At 46.7% G+C, this 9,766-nt stretch overlaps 1 long non-coding RNA gene across 1 annotated transcript; it reads left to right on the forward strand.

Moving 5' to 3' along the window:
• Positions 1-637: 637 nt before the first annotated feature.
• Positions 638-8,750, forward strand: LOC133165215 (uncharacterized). Its single transcript, XR_009717525.1, has 5 exons — positions 638-693; positions 2,341-2,449; positions 5,198-5,317; positions 6,441-6,485; positions 6,899-8,750. It is a non-coding gene; the product is annotated as an uncharacterized LOC133165215 (long non-coding RNA).
• Positions 8,751-9,766: the final 1,016 nt, after the last annotated feature.

Raw genomic sequence — 9,766 nt, forward strand, 5'->3', positions numbered from 1 at the left:
AAAAGAGTTGATTTATGGCTCCGCTGCTGGCCTTTCCTGTCCTCATTTCTGAAAACAAGATTCCGTGGAATTCCTGCAGCGCTATTAGCGCCGAGCACTTCTGAGGTCAAACTTTCACTTGCACTGTTCCAAACAGTGGAGAGAAAGAGCCTGCTTGTTGACGTTAGTTCCCGCTTTGTGCCGCGTGTATGCAAATGAAGTTCATCAAGGCCGGAGTTGAGATTCAAACCCAAAAATACATTTGCATTTTCGATGACGACGAGATGGCATATGTGTATCTGAACACTTGGTAGATAACTGATAAGGGCTTTTTTTTTTAATTCACATTTGTAAGCAGCCCAACTGAACATTTACTCTGCCTCATTATGTCACTTACAAAAAAACAAATCTGAATGATTATGGATATAATCTTAACTGCAACCAAGTAGAGTTTCAGTGGTTTCTTTGTCACAATTTCTCCTCAAGATGTGAATGCGCAAAAATGACCTTGAATGCTCGCTAAATTTACTCTGTGTTATTGTACGAAAATAAAGTCCCCGCTTGAGTCGCTGTTGGCTTACCCGCCGCGTGCCCTTTTCAACTTTGAACTGAAACTCACCTCCGAGCCTCACCCTCCACTGTTTTTCACCAGGAAACAGGAAGAGGGACGGGACGGCCCACGTCGACGTGGAGGTGCAAAATCTTTCCAAATAGGTGAGCGTCTTTATATGTCATTAAAAAAAAAAGTCATATTATGATTTGCAAGGCTTTTTTTCATAGGGTGACACATTCCAGGTGAGAAATCTTCTATTGTTCCGCATCTGTCAATCATTGATCAAGTATGCCAGATATTTGATGATGTTTATGAAATTCCTGCGTGTACAGTGTTTGGCTTTTCCACACAACCCTTTATACTTTGTCTTCTTTGTAGCCATGCTAAAACCATCATTAGTCAGGTTTTGATTATTATTTTTTTTATGCATTGGCCATGTATGTTTGCATGTACATGCTTTCATTTAATTGCATACTCAATTAGCATTTAAACATCATGGCAAAGAATCATAGTAATGGTAAATTAAGCAGCCAATCAGGAAACAAAAATCTTTTTATTTGTGAACAAAGTAGCGCTTATGCTAGCCAAAATGGCGGCTAATTGTTATCCTCTCTGGTGCTCTTTTTGTCCAATTTCATTGGTTGTTGCACAGTTCTGTGAGCATATTTCACGCCTGTCAATGACCCAGGCCAACCTTTGGTCTCCATATACGACTCAAATGTTAAGTTTTGCTGTATTTCAGCAAATCTGATTGTTTCCATCTACGGACTGCTAGCATGAACTCATGTAGCATCTACTATACGAAGCAACAAACATGGAGAAACTCCCAAATTGGAAGCATCTTTAAATGAGGACAGCCACAAATTTGTTGCTGTGGCACAATGACATCACCGTCGTCGTCATCTTCATCATCATCAAAGCGGAAACCCGAGCGGCCCTGCTATAGTGGCCCCTCAATAAACAGACTGGTTATCACATCACTAACATTTATTTAACCCCTCCGCAGAAGGTGTTCTGTTGGAGGCGAGGCGAGGGGAGGGAGTCGTACCCAAATCTATTTGGCTGACCCACTGACATCCTACGCACGCACACTAGAAAACAAGTTCAAGCTCCCAATAAATGGCTCAAGACATTTAGGTGATGAACAACATTGTTGTTGTTTTGGGGGAGCTGAAGTTCACTGTGCATGCATTTGCGAAGCACCACAAACAAACTCCCCCCGCTTCTACCATCCTTTTTTTTTTAAAAAGCAAAAGAAGGAGAAAGGATGAGCTTAAGAGGGAGGGCGCTGATGCTCTCCTCAAGCCCAACCCCCACCCACCCCACAAACGCCATTCCTTTCCCGTTTGCGCAGCTCTCTCCCACACATCTCTCTCCGCATCCCCGAGCCAGGCCCCCGTCCGTGTGTATGTGCATGCGTGTTTTCTTTCTTCATAACTTTAAGGAAAGAAAACGGAGCAGCGACCAAAATAAATACACCGCTCTCTCTCTCTCTCTCTCTCGGATCAGACAATGTGTCACAGTCCGTGCGATAGCTCCTCGGAGGAAGGGGAAAAAGACATGTTGTTATTTTAGCCAGAAGGAGGTGGAGGATGGAGCGCTTTCGGGCCCTGCGGAGCGTCCGTCTGTCACCCCCGTCAGCTGAGCGTCCGTCTGTCACCTCCGTCAATGTCGCCGCGCACACTCGCCCTGGCCTCCTCGTGTGCCTTACTTTGAAAATGTCCAAATATATTTTAAGCTATGATAGGCGACTACTCACTGGAAACACCTGATGTCGTCATCCACAAATAAACGTCTCCTCCCACCAGGACAGAAATACAGAAAGGCAGTGTCATCTTCTCAGTTCACCAGCGCTACTGTCGAGGCCATTGGAACTCTGTTGCTAACCAAAAGAGCAGCGCCTATGGGAAAACAACGGTAATTATCTCAGCTATCTCATTACACTGCTCCGAAATAGAGAAAAATCCAAACATGGGTGTTTATCTTCCAGATAAGTATGCACAATGTTGCAATCATTTTGTTTGAGATGTGACTGTATTTGACTATTTTGTTAGTATTTGGTGGAAAAAGTTTATTAGCAGTCTTTATAGCTGTCTTTTTTTTTTTTATGAAGTGTGCACTTTGGGCGACACTCATTAAATGGCCAATTGAACGCTCTGTCAAGCAGAACCTTCCTTTGACCCTGAAATGCACGCACCTACGTGCGCGCACACACACACACACACACTGGCACAGTCTAGCACAATCCCTTAGTCGGACATCAATAGTTTGTTTATAATTAGCCCTGGCACCTCTTGACTACTTAGAGAGAGTGATTGTTTTTGAAAATGGCCCCTGGGGTCCTGTTGACTGATTGCTTCGGTGGAGGAGGCGTTTTTGGGAGCCGGGGGGGGGGGGGGGGGGGGGTTGTATAGCCAGGCTCTGCTGTAGAAAGTGAGTTGCAGTCGGCATTCCAGTCAAGCCGCTGTGGACCCTCGCCTGACAGCCCCGCCGATAATGTCCCAGTTAGATAGAGAGAGGCATCTGAGCCCTGCTCTCCATCACTCAATTAGTCTCCACACACAGCAGTTCACCCCCCCCCCCCCAACACACCCCCTACCCCCCAAAAAAAGAGCCCACAAATCATACAACCGCGCAGTTTATGAGAAGAAAACGTCTGCTTTGTATCCACTCGGTATGCTCATTAGTGGAAATATGATGCTTGAATATATCCAAGAAATAAATATATATTGTCACGGAGAGCGTCCGGCGTCATGACATGCGTACTCCTTCAATTTCAGTCAACACGCAACATGTTACCATTTAAGATGAAGTGGCTTTTCTGGACGCAGTTTTGACAAGCTTAACAGTCTGCCACTTTCTCTGTTCAAATATTACGAAAAGAAAAATAAATAGTGTTCTATGCAATATGACCACTTCAAATAAAAAAAATCATTCACAGCTAAAAATATAATATTATTCCAAATATTTTGCATAATTTTCCCGCAAAAAAAGGCATTTAAATGTTTACAAAAGGTCAAATGAAGTTCACCTGTGGTTCCTTTTAGATTCAGGTACAAATTTCACCCAGTAATATTTTTTTTTTTAGTCCAAATATCACCCGAGTGACATTTTGATTAGAAAAGCGGCACTGGTATCGGGTCAAATATTTCCCGCCATTCAACCCCAGAAAGACCCCTGACCGGCGGCTGACCCGTCACCTGCAGACGGTGCGCTGCTCTTTGATGGCGTGTTTGCTCTTTGGTACAGTAGAGGTTAGTCACACACACCTTGAGAGAGCGACGCATTGGCGCACACAATGGCCACGGTCATTTGTGTGAGCAATGAGCGGGGGTAGGGGGGCGGGATTAAGACATGAAAGCGGGTAAACAACAATCTTTTACCTGCGACGCATTGGGGCCAGCGGATGTCCGCGTCCAGGCAACGTTACACCTGATTGATTCCACCTTTCCACCTTTCAATTGGGATTTTGTTTGATTCAAAACAGAGAATCATGATGAAAGTGGGAGTTGGCAGTTCACCCGCCGTGGCTCGCTAGCTAGTAATGGTTAGCACATTTTCAGAGATATTTCTTGCAAAAGTTGATAGGTAAAAATGGAAGACTGAACAACCGTAAAATATGTTTGTTGTGTGTCTAGCTCAAAGGGAAACCTACGATAACCCGAGTAACCTTTTAATACCTCAGAAGGCTTTTTGGGGAATTCTGCATCTTCTGACTCTGGGAAGCAACCCAATTATTCATTGACTCTTCAAACTTTGTTACAAAAGCAGGCTTTGCGATGAAAAACATTCTTTTTTTTTCTTTCCTTCTTCATACCCTGAGCAGAGGGACCATAGAGTTAAGATGTAACTTGTAATAAGACTCTCTCTCGGGGAATATGCTCGTTTCCGTGCTAATCGGAAGTGAATTGCAGAGGACAAAAAAAAAAAATTCAACTCTTTCATCAGATCCTGATTCCTTTTCTTACTCAAAGGCTTTCAACTTCCAAAATGATAGTTAACACATACAAAACAAATACAAATGGCTCATGGGCAAGTATCAATGCACAGAATTTGAATGTGCATTTTGATATCATTTGTGTGGATTGGATTCATATTGATACCAAAATAGCTGGACTTTTCAACCAATTCCCACTTGAGCACGTCCCTGGAAAAAGCCAGTAGAAAAAGTACACGCTCACACTCCCTCGGTGACACGGCGTCACATAACACTTAACGCAAATTGAAAATCTCCACCCTTGAGTGTCAGCGTGACAGCGAGGCCTGAGGGATGACTCACAAGTGCACAATTTCAATCATGCTGGGACAATATTTAGACTGGATCTCACACAAAGGGAGGGAGGGTGACTCAGGTGAGAAGAATTATTCAAATGGAATATAGCATCAGAGCTAAAACACTGAATCTACGAATTGCTGCTACCACATGTCAAATGTCATGAAGCAGGTCAATGCTAGCTTTGTTAGCCTCTGTCGATGCTCATAAATTCTGGAACAATTTTAGGGATTGTTCAGATACTGTTACTTCAGATACTTCTTAATGAGTTGAATCCATGTCAAAAAATGACTCAACACTGTTTATGAGATTTCATGGAAGCATTTCACAATGACAAGCAGCAGTAAATAGCTGTTACGGTAAGTGAACTTTCTATCGTACGCTTTTCCGAGGCAACTGCTGATGATGAGTCGTCACGCCTCCCTCCCACTGGATGACAAAGCAGCTTTAACCTCACGAGGAGCTACGCGGCTCGGCCTCGGTTGCGTCGAGCGGAGGAGGCGCCCTGTCAGGTGAGAGATGAATTCTGGCCGCTTTTATGATTCAGGGGCGAAAGGAGGTATTGGATAGCTGCTCCCTCTGCAAAAAAAAAAAGTGTGATCACAGGGTCAGGAGCGCTTTTATTCATTACAATGGAGACGTGCTGATGATGTCATGGATGTAGTGTGAAGCTTTTTTTCGAACATTGCTATTTGCACTCTGATTGGACCTCGTGTCCATTCACTGATGATTTTGCATCCTGGGAGGGGGAAAAGAACTCTCACTAGACAACAACAACATTAGTAAGCGCGCTCTGTCTGTATTTCCACGTTTCCAGCCTCCGTGTTTCCTGTCACGCCAAAGAAAAGTGCCGACATTGCATGTTTTTAGAAGTGACCCGGCGTCTCTCTCACGCACTTGTATCCATTATCTTTCTGTGGGACTGGGGGGAGGGGGGGTTATCTTGGGGACCCATTGTGTGTATGTGAAGTAGGTGTGTTGGAAGGGGTGGGGGGGACCTCTACTGTGCATACAGGAGGTGTTGCAGCAGGGAAAGTCTTGGCTCCAGGGGGGGGGGGCGGCGGTGGAGGTGCTTGGAGTTCTGTCCTCCCCTGTGGCCCCTGCTGGGCTTTGGGGAAGCCACGCACGGAGACAGTAGGCCGGGGAGGGGGGGGTGTCGGAGAGGAGGCACCGGGCTTGGGCTCTTGCCCTCTCCCTGACAGGATCTGGTCAATGTCCTGCCGTGGAGGGTCGCGGCCCAGCTTACACATACAAACTTATCTCCAGTGCATCTGCCGGGCCGCCTGCGCAGTCAGGCTGGCTCCACAGCGGGCCACGGGCGCTTTCCTGTCGGGTGGGGGTAGGGGGGCGCTTTCGAGGGTGCAGGAGAGGAGGATGGTGGAAGGATAGAGAGGAGGTGGGGGGGGGGGGTGATGTTCAACTGCCAAGTCGCTGAGCTGTGTGGAAAACAAGAGCCGCCTCCAGGGTAACGGGACCACTTCTGAAGTTCTACAAACGAAAATAGCTCCGACGTCGACCCCGCCGACGCGCCGTGTTTTGAATCCCGGCATCGTTTATTGCGAGGGGGGGGGGGGGGTGACATTCAATAATTGTGTATTTATCACTGTCTCGCTCTCTCTCGGCCGCTCTTTCTAGGATGGAGGCGACCTCTCGGTGACCAAACGCTTCAAAGTCCCTTTGGTGAGTCATTTTCATCAGTTCTACAGCGCCGGTTTCCAATTCTCATGACCTCATGCGTTGCAGAATGCTTGCAATCCAGCGCTGGTGTTTTCTCTTCACTCCCTCCTTTCCCAAGCCTTTCTCGGCAGCCGTTCCAGGACGACCGTTGCTTGTCACGTTTCAATTAAGCCTCCTCAAAATGACGGTCTTTGTTTTGATCTGCAGGTGAGGCGTAGGAGGGAACGCATCACTCCAATTCTGATGTGATGTCACTCAGTCAAACAATGCCCGTAGATTTTATGAAGAATTTATAATGGTTTGCCCCAGGAACAGACATTCCAGCATTTTCCAACTTATTGCTCTAAAGTGTGTAAATGTTCAAAGTTGATCCTTAACTGACTCCCTTCTATGATGTGTGCTTCTTTTCATTTTAGATGTAAAAAGCCAGCGTTAGTGCCCCAACGCTAATCCTCATCTCCGGACCCGCCCCAACGTCCAGTCTGGCGGCACACCTGACGCCGACACGTGACTCCCCTCACCTGCTCCTCATTGGCTGTCGTGTTCATGCAGGACCTTTAACACAAGGTTGCCCGCCCGCCACGGCTCTTTACAAGGCCTGCCTTTGGCCAGAGAAAAACCTTTTTTAACCTCCTCGGTGCTCGGCAGCAAACATTTTTGTTTTTGCTTTTTCTGGGGGGACTGAGAGGAGAAGAAGGGAGGAGAGACGACCTCCTAATGTACATTCTGTTCTGCTTTGGCTGCGATTCCCAAGGTTGTTTGTCTGTGCGTGTGTGTGTGTGAGTGTGTTAGGTGGTGCCAGGCACTAGCGTCTCCTCTGGCTCGCTCCGTGTTGACCCGACCCTGGACTCTCTCCTCCCTCCCACGAGTTGGGCGAGGCTTGGCAGAGCTGCACGTATCCATCCGCACACACTGATTGCCGGTATGTGCACGCATGTACACGCACACACAAATAGTCGGTGTGTGCGCGCGTGTGTGTGTACACTTGCACCATGGACAAATGGGGAGAGAGAGAGAATATTAGATACTTACAAAGAACCCCGCCAATTTTTTTTTTTATATGATTATCTTGAGGTGTGTTCCATCTAGGTAGCAAAAAGTATCAATTATTCACTTGGCTCATAAAAAAAAAAAAAAAAAAATGAGGATCAGGATTATTTTCTACCAATACAGTTCATGATAAAAAAATATCCAATAAGAGACTAAATTCTGATTGGGGAAAGCGAAAGCTAGTCACCATGACTACAGTTCTTCTTTGTCTTCTAAATAAAAGGCATTAACCTAACCTCTGAAAAACTAGTCAAGCAAACTGGGAAATTTGCAGGCGACAATGTGCAAAAAGAAAACGTTCATCTCAATTAAGGGCACCGGCGAGTCCCACTTCCTCGCTTGCTCGCTCGCTTCTCATCAGCTAACACTCACACACTAAGTGAAACAAATTTTCCCACGTGCAATCAACGCGCCAGGCATGCCAAGGTACATTCCAGGGATCGAGTGTGTTACCCTGATTTAAGGCTGTCTTGTCCAAGGCCCGGCTCCCTGTCTCTCTCTCTCTCGCTCGCTCTGTTTTTGTGTGTGTGAACGAGCCCACGTCATCCCGCTCGCTCGCAACACCGCCTGATCCCGATCCTATCTTAGCTCGTCTAGTCTCACCCACTCACTTCCAAATGAATATAAATGGTTGTTTTCATTGTATGACTGCAAAGACTGTAAAAGGAAGCGAGAGCGACGGCGTCATCTCACAAGATAAACAAAAGGCAAGGACACGTTTTTAGGAAACGACAATTAAGAGTCAAATGAGACGCTTATGATTACATGTGAAGAGTCGTCATCGTCGTAATGAAACAAGCCCGCATTCCTGTGCTTAAAAACATTACAAGGTGACAAATGAGGAAAGAGGGCAGAGGGCAAAGCCGCGGGAACAAATCACGCAGATGTGACGCCGAGTCCAGCGCCAGCGAGCGAGCCAGCACTTTGCCTTGGCCGAGGAAAGGGGAAGAATCAAAGTCGGCAGATGATGCAGATGGAAAGCATCTGCCTGCCGGGGGACACCAAAAGTGATCGTAGATAGATTGGTGCACGCTGGAGTTGACACAGTCCCTCAGCATAAATGACCCCGGCTGACCCCGCCAGTTAGCCTTTGTTTAGCAGACGCCCGGCCCCCTTTAATCTTGTCCAGAGATAAATCCTTTGATGGACCTAGTCCCACTCACTTGAAAGTACGGGCCGGGCCATCTCCATAGATCAACGTAATACTGCACGTTTGAAGACAGAGGTGGAGGGAGTAGGAGGTAGGGGGGGGGCACGCGGGTGGGCTCCCAGGAACAGGGTCATCCATCTAAAGTGGACCCACCTGCCCTCTTGACCGCAAAGAGGCAACACTCTGGCAGCAGGATGACCTTGTCTGTCTGTGTCCGGGCACAGATGACACATTTCTTACTCCAAATACTCCTTTTTGAATCTGAAAGCTGAACCATCCCCTTCCCCATCTTTACAAAGTGACATCGCCAACTAGAGGCTTGGCATGCAAATTACAGCCAATGTCTCGACCCATTGGAATTTCCAGGGAGTTGGAACGGCAGCCACAGCGGCTGGCTCACTTTGCAGTATCATTTCCTCCTCATCTTCTCACGCTCATTTGTCAGCGCACTAATTGTGATGATCCTTGCCACCGACCGTATAAGCATCATCCTTAAAACCGTGGCGGACTTCAGGGAGCTCTTTAGATTCCTCTGATAAGACCCCCTCCCACCACCATCTACCGGTACCCCCGTCTCCCCCCACTCCATTAAAGAGCCACGCTTGACGGTTCTTATCTAAAGCTTTCATCGGAGCAAGGCCGCTGCTAATGCTGATAGATTTGATCCCGCAGTAGGGATCATATGCCAATGGGACAAATTAGAACCTTGCCAATGCAAAATGATTACGTTACGTGTGTGCAAGTCCTACCAAGACAAGTGAGAGCATCACCCTAAAATAGGAGGGCGGGCACTTTAATTGCTGTACCCTGCCATGGCTCAAAATGCTGCTGAGTGTGTTTATTCCTCTTGTTTCCTTGAAGAATGCAAAATTTGGGATGCAGCTTTTAAATGAGGTCTCACCTTTACAGATGTAGGTACCAAATGACGTGGGGCCCACTTTCATCACACTTTATCTCTGTCATTAATCATTACAAGAGTGTTATGTTCCTTCCTTTTATTCAATCGCAAGACAAGTAACTTGAGTGCCTAGAAAGGTGTTTAACAAAAAAACAGACGTCTTCACATTGGTTAACCCCCCCCAAT

Source organism: Syngnathus typhle, linkage group LG13 (assembly GCF_033458585.1).
Source record: "Syngnathus typhle isolate RoL2023-S1 ecotype Sweden linkage group LG13, RoL_Styp_1.0, whole genome shotgun sequence".
Lineage (NCBI taxonomy): Eukaryota > Metazoa > Chordata > Actinopteri > Syngnathiformes > Syngnathidae > Syngnathus > Syngnathus typhle.